Source organism: Grampus griseus, assembly GCF_964374135.1.
Source record: "Grampus griseus genome assembly, chromosome: 2".
NCBI lineage: Eukaryota > Metazoa > Chordata > Mammalia > Artiodactyla > Delphinidae > Grampus > Grampus griseus.
In genome coordinates, this window is record NC_139018.1 from 90,843,540 (window position 1) to 90,858,968 (window position 15,429).

Below are 15,429 nucleotides of genomic sequence, written 5' to 3' on the forward strand. Positions count from 1 at the left end.
TTTAAGTCAGCACACGTGTTTAAAGTACTGGGTGGTAATTTTAGCTTTACACCAGTATATGCCTTCTTCATTCTTTCAAGGCTTGCTAATCTCATTAAATGAAGTCTTTTTATAAATGAGTTCTAAATATATTTGACTCTTTCCTAATTTCACTTGGGCTCAACTTAGCTAGAACTACTGCATTGTTAACCAGACCTGTACCTTTTAAATGCAAAAGGAGATGCCGTCTGGTCCTCAGAACATAGTTTTCCCTTATAATAATCATCTTAGGAAATGAGTTATACATGTGAACTTTGCTATCTGAACTAATCTCATATGAACTAACATATGAACTACTTTTGGATACAGAGTCCAAAATTACACATGTAGATATTGTTTGATTCTGAAATAAATTGTTCATTACCAATTGTTCATTACTGGTTACTGAAACGGGAGAATGCATGTGTTGGAGGGAAGGTGGTATAACCGGTGCCTTTATTTTTGCCTAAAGGAAAAGGGACTTTCAATCAAGGAGAACTAAGCTGCATTTGAGTCCTGTAAGTGTGCATACGTGTTCAGAGGGCTGTACGTGTCGCTGGGGACGGCCCATAATTAAAATACCAAAATACTTCCTCCTTACCAATTGGAAAACAGCCTCTCCCTCCAGCCCTAAAACGGCTACACCAGCACTTCCCTGAGGATCCTGGAACTTCCCCAGGATCCAGCAATCAAAGAAATGTAACCAGCAGAGCAAGGGGCCTCTAGGACCCAGTGGAGCATTATTCACCTTCATCAGCCTCCCTGACTGAATCGGGGATCCCCAATAAGCCTTGGCCAGCATGCATGTTTGAATGAGCTGTCAATTAATAGCATGGGCCCTACGCCAGCATTCTGGCTCCTCCAAGGTTACTGGGTGACCTTGGGCAAGTAGCTTAACCTTGCTGTGCCTAACTTCCTTATCTGTAAAATGAGGATAATGGTAGTGTTTACTTCGTGGGGTTGTTGACACAATTAAATTGAGTTTATGTATGTCAGATGCTTAGAACAGGGCCTGTGTAAGTGTTGGGGATGACAATGGTGATAAAGTTGATGAAAATGATGACTGGTCTAGACACGAGGAAGACCAACTGACCATGAGGTGAACCTCTGATTATGTCGGGTGTTTGGTACATAATGGTGAAAACTAACCTGATCATATCCTCTCTCCTGGGAATTATGATTACTGATTTGCACTGAGACAATTCCTTCTTTGAGTCTGAGCAATATTCCAAACAGTGGGCATTCTTATTCTCCATGAGGGCAAGTGATATACCACAGGGATTGCAATAAACTCCCGTTATTAAAGTTATTCTAGGCTTAGGTCCTTCATGTTGCCTGAGAGACCATCATGGTACAACTAGATGAAGGAAACTTTTGACCCATGAATCATATATGTATGCAAAATATTCATTATTGGAATCTTTCAAGAGAACATCAATTCCTAGAGCGGTGGTTCTTGCCCTTAAGAAGAATGTCTGCTGGTTCCCTAGAGTTTTCCAGACGACTGCAGACCAGTATACAGTGTGGCACTTTTGGTCTGGGTGAATCCATGGCCAGTTTAAGGTTGGAAAAAGAAGAGCAAAGAATAAATTTTAAAACTGTGACCCAAAAAAGAGGAAAAGAAAAGAAGAGAGAACGTTTTGTGCTTAGAGCAACTTTTCCCAATAGAGCATGAGTGCTCAGGATGGATTCAAAGTGATGTTGTCCCTATTATTACTCGTTTAAATGGAAAGTACACCATCTTTAGAGATTAATGCAAAGGAATACTGTCCTTGGATAGCTGTAAGGAGAATGAGAAATTGTCGGTGAAAGAAAGTATATCTGATCGGGCGGCCTGGGCTCCTCCCCTGCATCCCACTTTCTCTCTCAGTGTACTTCCTGAGGGCACAAAAACAAAGTCACAGGGCATGACCTCAATAACCATGATTGGAGTGGATCAGAGGGCACTACCCTTGGGATTGAAGATGACTGAAGAAACCGCCTGCCTGGTGACTGTGTCTATGGCTTCAGTCCATTTCCCCTACTGTGACAAGCAGGTTCACAAAAGAATGCAGGAGCTTTGTCCCAAAGAAGTTCACGTAGTCCAAAAACTGAAGAAGGACCATTCTAGAACATCCAGTGCATTTCATGGCTCTGTGCCATCACAGAGAGCCAGACAGGGGAAAAAAGACAACACGTGAGTGTCATTCAGACATTCTACCTGCATTGCGTTCCCTTCTCTAGTCATATTCTTCATATGCAGTAAGATTATATCTGAAAAATGGAAAACAGTGGTCTCAATGCACTCAGAATATTAATAGCATCTTTGGGCCTCTTTCTGCACAAGCGTTCTTCACCAAATTGTCAGGGAGCACGGGACTCTGTCATCTATCTTGCTAATGTTTTTTAAGATTTCTTAACCTACAGCCCTACAAGGAGAAAATAACTTTATTTTTGGTGTGAACAAGAATTATATTTACTAAATTGTCTAAAAGTACAAGTTCAAATGGGGAAAAAAATGCAGGTGCACTGGGGGAATTCCGATCAAGAGAATCTTGCTGCGGCACACAGCTTCCCTCATTTATCAGAGCCGAGCGAGAAAGCCATTTTCTTATTTTCCTAAATCCCCAAATATGTCAAGGACAGGGAACCCACCTTACCTCTGATCTGCGCAGAAAATGCTGACAGGAACGGAGCAGTATGTGTGGGGAAGGAAATACAGTTAGCAATTTTTTTCCAATTCAATATGCACCCCTGAGCACCCTGAACAGACTATTGACTCTTGGCCACCAAGCTCGGAGCTCTGAAAAGCTGCAGTACTGAGGGATCCTTACCCCTGAATGCTTTGTCCACCGTAGTGTTTTTGCTTCATCAAGGGGGAATGAGGCAAAGCTGTCAAGAGGACATAAAGACTACCCCCAACTGCTGACAGCAGATGGTGGCTAATGGCAAGTGTTTTTAACAGAGCTTTATTGTTCCAGGTTGAGGCATTAACATGTCTCTGTGGGGTTTTTCTGGCTTTATTTATTTATTTGCTATTTTAAAAAGTCACTTTGGAAAATGACAGTGTGACATGCATTGTAATTTTTGCCTACACTGGGCTCCCATGGCATATCTGTCTTCTCATTTTCCTGATGTGAGGGTGGCATTTGGGATCCAACCAAAAGCAAGTTTGTATTATTTTGAGCCTTGACAGTTAACAGGGAAAGCATCAGTTCTTCTAAATCAGAGCAAGGAGTTGTTGCCCCATTTTCTGAGCGATTGCAAGAACTTTAAAATCAAAGTAAATACAGCCTGTTTCCACATGCAAGGTGGGTTTCACATCACTCAATGCAAACAGCCCCAAACCTGTTTGTGCCAGCTACAACTGTTCAGTAGCCTTAGAAGAAAAGGCTTCTTACCACTTTTATTTCCTTAACAAAGCAACTTTAGTCACTGCAGATTTAAATCTGATTTCTGGGTGATTCTCCTTTTGTTTGATTTCTAAATCCCAAGTATTTCTCTGGACTGCAGCAAGCTGTGACTAAAGCATCGGGCAGTTGATTAACGCAGACACAAAGGAAAGCTGGAAACAGGAAGAGTCCAAGACCCTTTTTTACACTTTCCTCCCCATCAGAGTCCATCTCAATTATCGACAGAGGAAAATCATAACAGGTGAGAAGCTAGCCTCCCTCTCACCTGCCTTGCACTAGTCCAGGGACCCAGGGAGTCTTGGAGACTCGGAAGCCTAGCTGCAGACGTGAACACCAGAGGAAAGTGAGAGACAGCAGGGCTAGGAAGAGAGCACTGCATTTTCTGAATCTCCTTTAATAATTCCTGGGCACAGTCTGAAACATATTGCTAGGAGCTAGAATATTTCTTCCCCACTACCCTTCCCCTCCCCCCAAAATTAAGACATGTCTTCGTGTCTCTGTAAAGCTAGCTGCAGTAGAGTGGTGATAACAGTGCACATCAGGATCCAACTTGCCATCAGCCTTCCGTGGTTGGATGGAGTGGGGAGCAGGGTGGAAGGATGGGTATCTGTTGCTCTGGGTATTTTCCTAGTTTGGCAGGACCTTGCAGAGCATGGCCTTCCTAGGAATGAAATTCTGGAGCAAGTCCTTCTGTCTGTCTTGGGTAGACATCTCCCCTCCTGCACTGGAATTCATGGCAGCCCCAAGACCTACCTCAGTGTGTCCAGCACAGCCTCGCAGTAGGAAGCCTCAGAGCCTTCCTTAGCCACCAGCTGTTTCCAATGTTAAGAGAAACTAACAAATAAGCAAACAAAACAAAACAAAAGATCAGGTTCTTTTGTTCTTTGGCAGTTATCAGCTGCTTGGGACTGTTGTATTCACTCAGGAAAAGCTGTAGAAAGTCTCCCACCCTTTTTAAATTGCAAAACAAGCAGCTCAACCTCTGAGACTCCAATATTGCTGCAGGGTGGGTGGTGCTGTGTCACGCATCTTGGACAGTGTTTGTACCTCAGGAGAAAAGAAAAAACAGTGAATTTTGTACTTTTGATGCAGGCAAGAGCCCCATTGCTAATTAAACCACAGTAGCCGGAACCTGGAATCATCAGCCAGTAGGCACCTCCAGCAGTGTTAGAAGGTTCTCTTGAAATGGGTAATGGCGATTTTGCACCTCAGATAGATTTCTAGAAATAGCCTTGATGTCACACCTCACGGCCTCCTCGTTTCACATTTATCATCCCTCCTCCCACTAGGCTGTTTGGGAAGTTGAATTTCTCAAATCCTTTCTGCCCCCGGCCTCCAAATCTTACAAGGGCCAGTTGAGTGGTTTTAAGCCAAGACCCTTAAAGATTGCTATTGTATCAAGTAGGATGACTTGGGCTGTAAATAACAGAAAAGGCTACCTCACCTTGCATAAACAGTAAGGGCAATTACAACTTACATAACAATATTTCCTGGCATAGGTTGGCTCTAGCGTGGCTCAATGACACAGCTCAAGGGCATCAGGACCTTGGTTTATTCTTCATTCCACTATGCCAACCTCAGCATGTTGGCCTTGTTCTTATCAAGCTCCCCTCAAATTCGTGAGATGATTTCCCAAACTGCAAACATCATTGGCAAATGTAGATGTGCAGTCAAATAAGAGACAAATTGCTTATCATTTGTCTTTTTTAAAGAAGAATTTCTTTGCTAGAAAATGCCCACCAGATCTCCTCTTAATTCTCATTGGTTCTCATGCCCACCCCCATACCCAATTATAGGCTAGAAAATTGGAACTCCGGTGATTGACTAAGATGAATCAGGAGTTACACCAGAGCCAAAGGGGGAAACCCCAGTGAAATCAGGATTTGTGAGCAAAGAAGAATAAATGGTTGTTGGGTACGAAACCAACATACCTGGCCCAGTTTCAAAAGCCAAATAACCTCCTGAATGCCATTTATCCAGTATTCAATGAAATCTTTCAGGAGTAAAGCCCCCTCTGCCAGCAGTAGGGATAAAAGTAAGAAACGCTTACTTATTCACATTTTCTGGTGCTATAGTGCTCAGAAGTTCAAGATATAAGAATATGTAGGCTCATTAAGACTAGAACAAAAATATATACATAGTATTTACTTCTCTAGGTTAATTTTTTTTATGTTGAAAGCTTGGGGTTTCAGAGACATTATTTTAGTGAGCTTATCTTATTTTCAAGATTTTGTTTGTCCTTTCTACAAAATTTCTAGAAAAGTAATATGCTCTTTTTTCACTGAATAACTCTAGTTACCGTGTGGATGGGAGCCTCCAACTTAATCTCCCCTAGGATGTGTGGATCTGGCCCAGCAGAGGGGCTTTTCTACACCATTACGGTTCACAGATTTCACATCCACCTTTTCTTCTAGGGGGTCACCTTCTCCTGAACCAACAATTCAGGAAGGGGCACAGCATTGGCACTGCCACAGCCAGTTCTCACAGAGATGGAGACGAAATAGATTCGGTACTGGAGAGCTGATCGATATCAGGGTTTTTAAAAAACAAATCCCCATTTGTTTATCTACCCCATGTCAAACTGTTGGGAATTTTTTTTTCTACAGACGCCATAAAGAAGAATTTCTTGTGTCTGTTTCACTAAACCATAATTATATTTTCTACTGCACAGCACAGTTTTAGAAATAATTTATAGAAAGAGTGAATCACATTATGATGGTTAATTTTTTGTGTCAACTTGACTGGGCTAAGGGTTGCCCAGATAACTGGTAAAACATTATTTCTGGGTGTGTCTGTGGGGGTGTTTCCAGAAGAGATTAGCTTTTGACTTGGTAGACTGAGTTTAAAAGATTGCCCTCACCAATGTGGCTAGGCAGCATCCAATCTCTTGAGGGCCTGCATAGAACAAAAAGGCAGAGAAAGGGTACGTTTGCTCTCTTTGCTTGAGCTGGGCCATCTATCTTCTCCTGCTCAGACAGGTTCTTGGGTCTTTGGACTCTAACCAGCACTTACACCATTGGTCCCTGATTCTCAGGCCTTTGGACTTGGACTGAATTACACCATGGGCTTTCCTGGATCTCCAGCTCACAGACATCAGATCATGGGACTTATTGGCCTCCATAATTGTGTGAGCCAATTCCTATAATAAATCTCCTCTTGAATATATCTCTGTATGTCCTATTGGTTCTGCTTCTCTGGTGAACCCTCACTAATACACAAAAATTATCCAGTGTCTGTTGTTTGGCAAACCCATGCGTTCTATCAACTGGAATCATTTAAAACTTGCTGTATTTTATGGATTTTATAGGCTATGTTGCTGCGGGGCCAGGCAGGCTGGTAAAAATTTGTTATGGGAAGAGCTCTGCTCTTGGCAAGATGGCAGATGAGATAACATGACAATCCTCTAGCTATGAAGACTTAGAAAATGCTGCAAAAATAAAATAAAATGTTTAAATGCACAATGAACTCACAAGCAAGAAGAGGAACACCCAGTTGCCTGAGACAAAGGTGGAATTAAAACAAGTTGAAAGCACATGAGCTAATGGATAAGGAGTCTCAGAGTGGGGCTGGCATAGGGGCATCCTAATACTCTGTGCGGGTACCGGAGACAGGACCTTTGAACCGAGTGAGAGGGGAGTAGGAACCAAGATTCTGGAATAAAGCGAGGAGCTCCCAAGGGTGGCAGCCTCATTGGCTGAAAGTATTATCCTTGTCGGGGACATGATATAGAAGCTTGTCCATCTCTGCCTGAGATTTGCGTGGGAAAACAATTCTTCCCTGAGTGAAAGTAACTGAAAGTAGGCCTGTACTTAAGGCGATCAGTGGTCAGAGTTTGCCCAAGACTGTCCTGGTTTTAAATCTGAGAGTCCTGATCCTGGGAACCCCCTCAGGCTTAGGCAAATGAGGACAGCTGGTCACCCTATCTGCACCTTGTGTAGTGCAGGCATCCAAATTCACACTAGCCTACCTTTAGGAACTCCCACACCAAAGAGTGAACCAATTATGGCCTCAAAACTGGTGAGGAGGGCTCCCCTGGTGGTGCAGTGGTTGAGAGTCCGCCTGCCGATGCAGGGGACACAGGTTCGTGCGCCGGTCCGGGAAGATCCCACATGCCGCGGAGCAGCTGGACCCGTGAGCCATGGCCGCTGAGCCTGCGCATACGGAACCTGTGCTCCGCAACGGGAGAGGCCACAACAGTGAGAGGCCCACGTACCGCAAAACAAAAACAAAAACAAAAACGAAAACAAACAAACAAACAAAAACTGGTGAGGTAATTGGCAGAAGCAAATGCAAATCCTCTCAGTTCTCACAGCCCTGGGATGGGTTAAGAGCCGGGGAGAAGTGTTTATTTAAAATGAGCCTACAATGAAAATGATCATAAATACATGAGGAGTCAATCCACCAGGTGCAAGGGTCAGCGGAGAAAGAGGGATTAAAGCTCCAGAACCTGGAAAAACAGGACAGGAACATGGATGATACAGTGAGAATGTTAAAAAAAAATACTACATATATATATGGACCTGTGCGTGCATACCCTAAGAAAATCACTAGGCACTAAGTAAAAGCACAGGCAGATTTGAAAAGGAAAAATACGGTTGTCTGTCATTTTCTCCTTGTAATTCTGTCAATTTCTTTTGTATATTTGGATGCCACCTTGAGGTTACAAGTTGGTTACACGTAACATATATATTACTCCTGGTAAATGTGTCCTGGTAAATATTTCCTTTTGTCATTAAATTATGATTTTCCTTATTCTTAGTAAGGCATTATACCTTGCAGTCTTTTGCTAATATTAATATAGCTATAACAGGTCGGGGTTTTTTCATTCAATTTTTTAATTTTTGCTTTGGGGGGTGGGTAATGTACAAATCTAGGCCCCCCAGTGCCTCCAAGACGGCATTAAACATGCAAGAAATTCATTTTTGTCAGAGAAAATGTTGAAGGAGCTGGGAGAGGCTGAGAGAGCCATCAGACTGCACTGCAAGCCTGGCCCTGAGTGAAGGAGAGAGGAAGGAAGGATGGATGGAAGGAAGGAAGGAAGGAAGGAAGGAAGGAAGGAAGGAAGGAAGGAAGGGAGGGAGGGAGAGAGGGAGGGAGGGAGGGAGGGAGGGAGGGAAGGAAGGTTGGGTGGAAGCATCTTAGATTGCAGTCCAGCCTAAAAGAAGTTCAACGAGGTCATTAGAGAGTCCTCAAGCCAGAGTCATCTGTCAGAGGAGTCCTAAGTCTCCCAGGAACCTGCACACCTGCCACATGGAGCCAGTGGCTGGGAATAGCCCTGGGGAAGCTTGGATCCAGGGCACAGTGGCTTGCTTTCTTGGTCATCTATGCTCCCTTCATCAGAGATCTGAGAGGTGTGTTCTCATGACTGCCACAGTTAGTATCAGACTAGTATTTTTTATATCATCCCTTTACTTTTATTTTTTCATATAATTTGGAATGTATCAGTTGTAAACAGTTTGTAGCTGGACTTTCAAACGTCCAGCCTGAGGGTATACATTTTGTAACTGGTGAGTTTAGTTCATTGATAATAATTACGGTTACTGATATAATTGACTTTGTTTCTCTTATAACATTTGTTCTTCTAATTTACCATATTTTTCTTTGCCTCTTTTTTTCTCATTAACTGCATTCTAATGATGATTTGTAGGGTCTGTAAAATGAAGGTGCTAGTAAAACAGTAAACACAATGACACGTAAAAAGACAGTATATGACAAAGATGTCAATTTACTAGACCATTTTTTATTTCCTTTTTTCTTTGTACTGATTTGGAAGTTATATATTCCATTTCTATTTTTTAATGGTTACTCTTTGAATTTTAGATTGTATACTTATCTCAGCGGAGTCTAAACTTAATCAACTTTTTCCAAATTAATTTAAATTCAACACAGTTACAAGAAAAACACCAGCAGGTTTTTTTTTTGGAACTTAGCAAGTGTGCATTAACAATTGTGATATGATTCTAAAATATATATGGAACAGCAAAAGATCATGAATAGCCTAGATAATTTTGAAGATGAAGAAGAAAGAGGAGGGGGAAGAGGAAGGATTCACCTTCTCAGATAACAAGACTTTCTATAGAGCTAAAGTAAATTAAGGGGAATTAGCACCATGATAGACAAACACAGCAGAATAGAGAGCCCAGAAATAACCTCTCCCTTCCCTCCTTCCTTTCTTTTTCTCTCCCTCCCTCTCCTTTCCCCTACTTGCTCATTCTTTCATGTTCTCTCTTTCTCTCTCTCTCTCTCTCTCACACACACACACACACACACACATACACACGCACACACATAATATGGGTGTATAACAAAAGTGGCATCTCAAGACAATGAAGAAAGGATAGTCTGTTTAATAAAAGATCTTAAGACAATTAGATATCTAAAGGAGACTATGAACTCACAAGCAATTCTCTATTAGAGAATTTTACAGAGAAAGGAGAAATTAGATTTTCCATTCATTCCATGAAAACACACACACAGAATTCCGAATGAATTACAGACTTAAATTTGAAAAAAGCAAAACCTAGCATTTCAGAAAAAAGTAGAGAGAACATAAGATTATGATAAGAGAGAATTTTAAAACTAGAACACAAAATTCATAGGTTATAAAGGAAAACACTGATAAATTTGATATTAAAAACTAAAACCAACGTATGATTAAAAAGCATTCTAAAACTTGGGAAACACTTGCAACAAAATGAAGGACCTTGAGGGCATTATGGTAAATAAAATAAGTCAGACAGAAAAAGGCAAATATTGTATTCTATCCCTTGTATGTGAGAACCTAAAAAGCTTAACTCATAGAAACAGAGATGAATGGTGGTTATCAGGGGTTGGGGGTTGCAGGAAGTGGAGAGACGTCAGTCAGAGGATACAAACTTCCAGTTATAAGATGAATAAGTTCTGGGGATCTAATGTACAGCATGGTGATTAGAGTTAAATTGTATAATATACTTGAAAGTTGCCAAGAGAGTAGATCTTAAATGTTCTCACCACAAAAAAAGAGAAAGAAAATTATGTGAGGTGATTGATGTATTAACTAACTAACCCTGTTGTGGTAATTATTTTGTGATGTATTAGTGTATCAGATCAGCATATTGTACACCTTAAACTTACACAACGTTATATGTCAATTATATCTCAATAAAGCTGGAAAAAATTTTTAATTTTTTTGAATTTGGGGAAAACACTTTAGACCAGAAGATGACCTTGCATCTTTGCAATCTCTTTTTAATAGACATAAAATGAATATCTAAAAGGCATCTTACAAATTAATAAGAGAAAAACTATATAACTCAATGGAAAACAGACAAAAATTAAGAAAGAAATTAACTGCAGAGGAAATGAAAATGATCAATAAAGATGAGAATTTGCTCAACTTCACTATTAAACAGAGAAATGAATATAAAAGTGAACTAATGAAACACCAAGTCAGAGCCATCACACTGGCAAAAAAAATAGTTGTCAGATAACACTGAGTTTTGGGAAAATGTAGAGAAATAAGAATGTTTATACCTTGATGCTAAATGTGAACATGTTTGCAGCAATGTTGGCAAGAAGTTTGGCAAAAAGTAGAAAGTTCCAGATGTGCTCACCCTCCATTTGTGAAGGTCATCTTTTGGAAAGTCCCTGTTTACACATAAGGAGGTACATATAAGGACATCACTGCAGCACTGTGAGCAGAAGACAAAAAAAACAAACCAACTTGTCCGTTAGCAGGAGAGAGAAATAAAACGAGGCTTATTAACACAATGCAGTATCATACGGCAGTTACAATGAATTAAATCTATGTGTATCAAAAACCAACGCTGTGTCCTGGGAATTTACTCAAGAGAAATGAAAACATCTGTCCACACAACAACATGTACACGAATGTTTATAGCAGCATTGTTCACAATAGCCGAAAGGTGGAAACAACCCATATGTCTGTCAACTGATGAACAGATAAACAAATTGTTGTATGTCCATATAATGGAATATTACAACATGGACAAACCTTGAAAACATTAAGCTAAGTGAAAGTAGCCATTCACAAAAGACCACATATGATATGCTTCCATTAATATAAAATGTCTAGGATAGGCAATCTACAGAGAGAGAAAGTAGATTAGTGGCTGCTTACAACAGGGGTTGGGGGAGGATTGACAGAAGAATGGGGGATGATAGCTAAAGATACAGGATTTCTTTTTGAGGTGATTAAAATATTATAAAACTCACTGTGATGATGGTTGCCAATATCTATGAATATAATAAAAACCATTAAATTGTACACTTTAAATCAGCAGTGACCAACCTCCTTGGCACCAGGGACCAGCTTCATGGAAGACAATTTTTCCATGGACAGGGTTGGGGGGAATGGTTTCGGGATGATTCAAGAGAAATATATTTATTGTGCCCTTTATTTCTATATTTTTACATTGTAATATATAATGAGATAATTATACAGCTCACCATAATGCAGAATCAGTGGGAGTCCTGAGTTTGTTTTCCTGCAACTGGATGGTCCCATCTGGGGGTGATGGGAAACAGTGACACCCGAAGTGTGTTGCTTATGTCCCTGGTGCAAACTTCTATTCTATAATCTCGTTTTGGTCACTGTCCCTACAGAAAACCCTGCTTCACAAAGATAGGATGTTGGAAACGGAAGCAGGCTTTCAGTGCTTTTGTGGCAATCTCAGGATACTCCGCCTTGACTTTCATCCAGACATATGGAGGTTTGAAGTTGTCTCAAACATACTTTTAAGGCCACCGTCATTTGCGATCTCAAGCAGTTGATCCTCTTCTAGCAAGGACAAAATCAATTCACCTGGCTTATTCACAAATGGGTCACAGATCCATTCCTTCCCAGTTCAGGGGCCTTTTGTGGTTGGGAAGTAATGCTCAAACTCTTTTGAAAGCTGAGATAGGTGATCATGCCCCAGCTGGGAGAAAGAAGGCCCTGGCTCAGTCTCTTTCAAAATCTCTGCTAATGTTTGAAACGTGTCAGAAATCCCAATGTTCACTCGTCGCCCCCATAATTCCAGTTTGGCTTTGAATGCGACCACTTTATCTGCTGACTTGAACACAGTTGTTGTTCTCCCCTGAAGTGACAGATCGAGTTCATTGAGCAGGTTGAATATGTCACACAAGTAAGCAAGTTTTGAGACCCATTCTGTGTCACTGAAATATGCTGCCAGTGGTGACTGTTTTTCTAAAAGAAATCTCTGGAGTGGCTCTCACAACTCAAAAACCCTGGCCAGTGATCTACCTTTAGAAAGCCATCTCACTTCTGTGTATAAGAGAAGACGTGTGCTCTGTGTCCATAACCTCACAGAGCTGCGCAAACATATGTGAGTTAAGGGCATGTACTTTAATGTGATTGATAATTTTAATCACATCCTGCAAAACGCTGTTAAGTTCAGGTGACATTTTTCAGCTAGCCAGCATTTCTCTATTGATGACACAGGGCATAGACTCACATTCAGAAGTGACCTCTTTGACCTGAGTAGTGAAACCAGAAAGCTGTCCAGTCAGGGCAGCCACTGTGTCCATGCATATACCGACAGAAAATGACCACATGAGTCTGCAAGTAATTGATTTATTATGGTCTCTGTGCAGTCAGACCTCTCTGCTAATGATAATCTGTATTTGCAGCCACTCCCCAGCACTAGCATCACCACCTCAGCTCCACCTCAGATCATCAGGCATTAGATTCTCATAAGGAGCATGCAACCTAGATCCTTCACACACATGGTTCACAGTAGGGTTCGCGGTCCTGTGAGAATCTAGTGCCGCCGCTGATCTGACAGAAGGCGGAGATCAGGCGGTAATGCGAGTGATGGGGAGCGTCTGTAAATACAGATGAAGCTTCACTCACTCACCCACTGCTCACCTCCTGCTGCACAGCCCCATTACCTAACAGGCCATGAACTCGTACCAGTCCGTGGCCCGAGGGTGGAAGACCCTTGCTTTAAATGGATGAATTGCATGTTATGTGAACTGTATCTCAATAAATTTGTTTGAAAAAAAATGTAGACTAATACAACATTTAGGTAAGTAAGAAAACAAAAGTAGATTTTGTTTGGGGACATGTATACATACATGTGTCAAGTGTCAAAATAGGCATTGCAGTGATGCACACTGAATTCAAGAAAGAGATTGCTGTTGTAGAGGGAAGAAGGGGGACAAATGGGAGAACACTTGAGTGTACTATAACATAGTATTTCTTTTAAAAAGGCATATCCGAAGAAATATAGAAAAATGTTAACATAAGTTTACTCTTCATAATTCATGCACAGATACTGTTGTATTATTTCCTGGGTTTGAAATCTTCCAAAATTATTTTTTTAATTTTAAACAAAAAATTCTTATAGTCTGTTAAATTCATTGAAATGAAAATTTAACCTTCAAGGGAGGAAATAAAAATTTTTTCCCTTGCTCCGATCTTGTAGACAATAAAGCCATCCTCTCTTTCTCCCTTTGACTGTGTTTTACAATTACTGAGGATGGTCTCAGGTGATAGGTATTTGAGTCCATAAAGTGTGTTTTGCATGAATCACACACCTTTCAAATGAATGTGGTATAATTCCAGCAACAGAGAACTACAAAGTGGTGCTTTTTGTCAGTTTAGGACGGATTTTTAAAACAATTTTTTCTAAGAACAAAGATATTCACTAATTTATTTTCAGTATAATTATCAAAATCAGGAGATATAACAGTAATATGATTCACTATTCTAGGTACAACACATTCAGCCCCTCTGGTCCAAGATTCAAACTAGAACAGATTTTTGTTATCCCTTCAGGAAGGATATGAATTAAATCACTCTTCCGCCATGATAACATGCTAGCATATTTTAGCCTCAGTTTCTAAATGGATCACATCGTTTTTCCAAAATGAAGATTAGATGGCAATGGTGGTGGTAAGAGAAAAGTCAGGAATTTGGACATTTTTGAGAACAGAAAAAGAGCTGGGGGTCTCTTTACAGTCAAACTGTCAAAATGGGAACTTGCTGGTTGTGAAAAATGTAAATATTTTGTAGTTCAACTAAATCCAAGTTTGAAATATGAAAGGCACATAAAAATCAGTATTGTGCTCTCATCTCAGAAAGGACCTCTTTTATTGCAAATTGTAAAATAGATTCAGCTACTCTAGTCCTTCTGAAATGGCATATTAAACTGATACCTACAATGTTCTAAGGATATCACGAGCACAGCAAAGTAAATGACATAAATCTGTGCTGTACAATAAAAGAAAACTAATTGCAAAATGTATACCATCCTGGGATTATTTTTGTCAGAAAATAGTAGGAGTCACTGGGTAGATCTTGTTTGGGGAGGTATTTATGGCCAATCCCTGGTGTGTCTGACATCACAGATCTAAGATGCTGGCAAAATCCACTATGCTTACTGGCTTAGCTGACCATCACACCCAAGAGGAAAGATTTTTATGGAGAAAAGTCTTTTAAATATGTGGCTGACTGCTAATAGATGGAACCAATTACCCAAGAAATAAAACGAATAAATGGTTCGTCATCACTGCTTAGACTACTGTAATAACCTGGTTGTGATTAGGACTTCTTTCTGTACAATGACATCCCCTTGGAGAACGAATACCCAAGTTCTAAAGATCATTGATAACTCATTATTTCTTTCACCAGAATTTACCCTTGGTGGACGCTTGTACACCTCTGTAATCCACCAAAGTGGTGGTTTATAATGAACTCTAGCATATTCTGTATATGTCCCTTGAATCAAACAGTATGAAGTCGATTCTTTTTTCCTGGACCATTTTCAAAAGGAGTTTTGAGCAATCTGTTTGGCCATTAAATCAATCTGATGTGTTCTTAAAACAGCCTAAAACATCGGATTGAGTAGATTTGGAGCTAATGTTTAAATGACATAAACATTCCCCTGCTCAATGAATTAATAGAGCAGTCCCAAAGGCCTGAATAATTCGTTTCAGATGCAGTACATGAAGGTATTGGACTCATTCGTGCTTTTATGATCGACATCAAATTCATATTATGTCCATAAAAATCCTG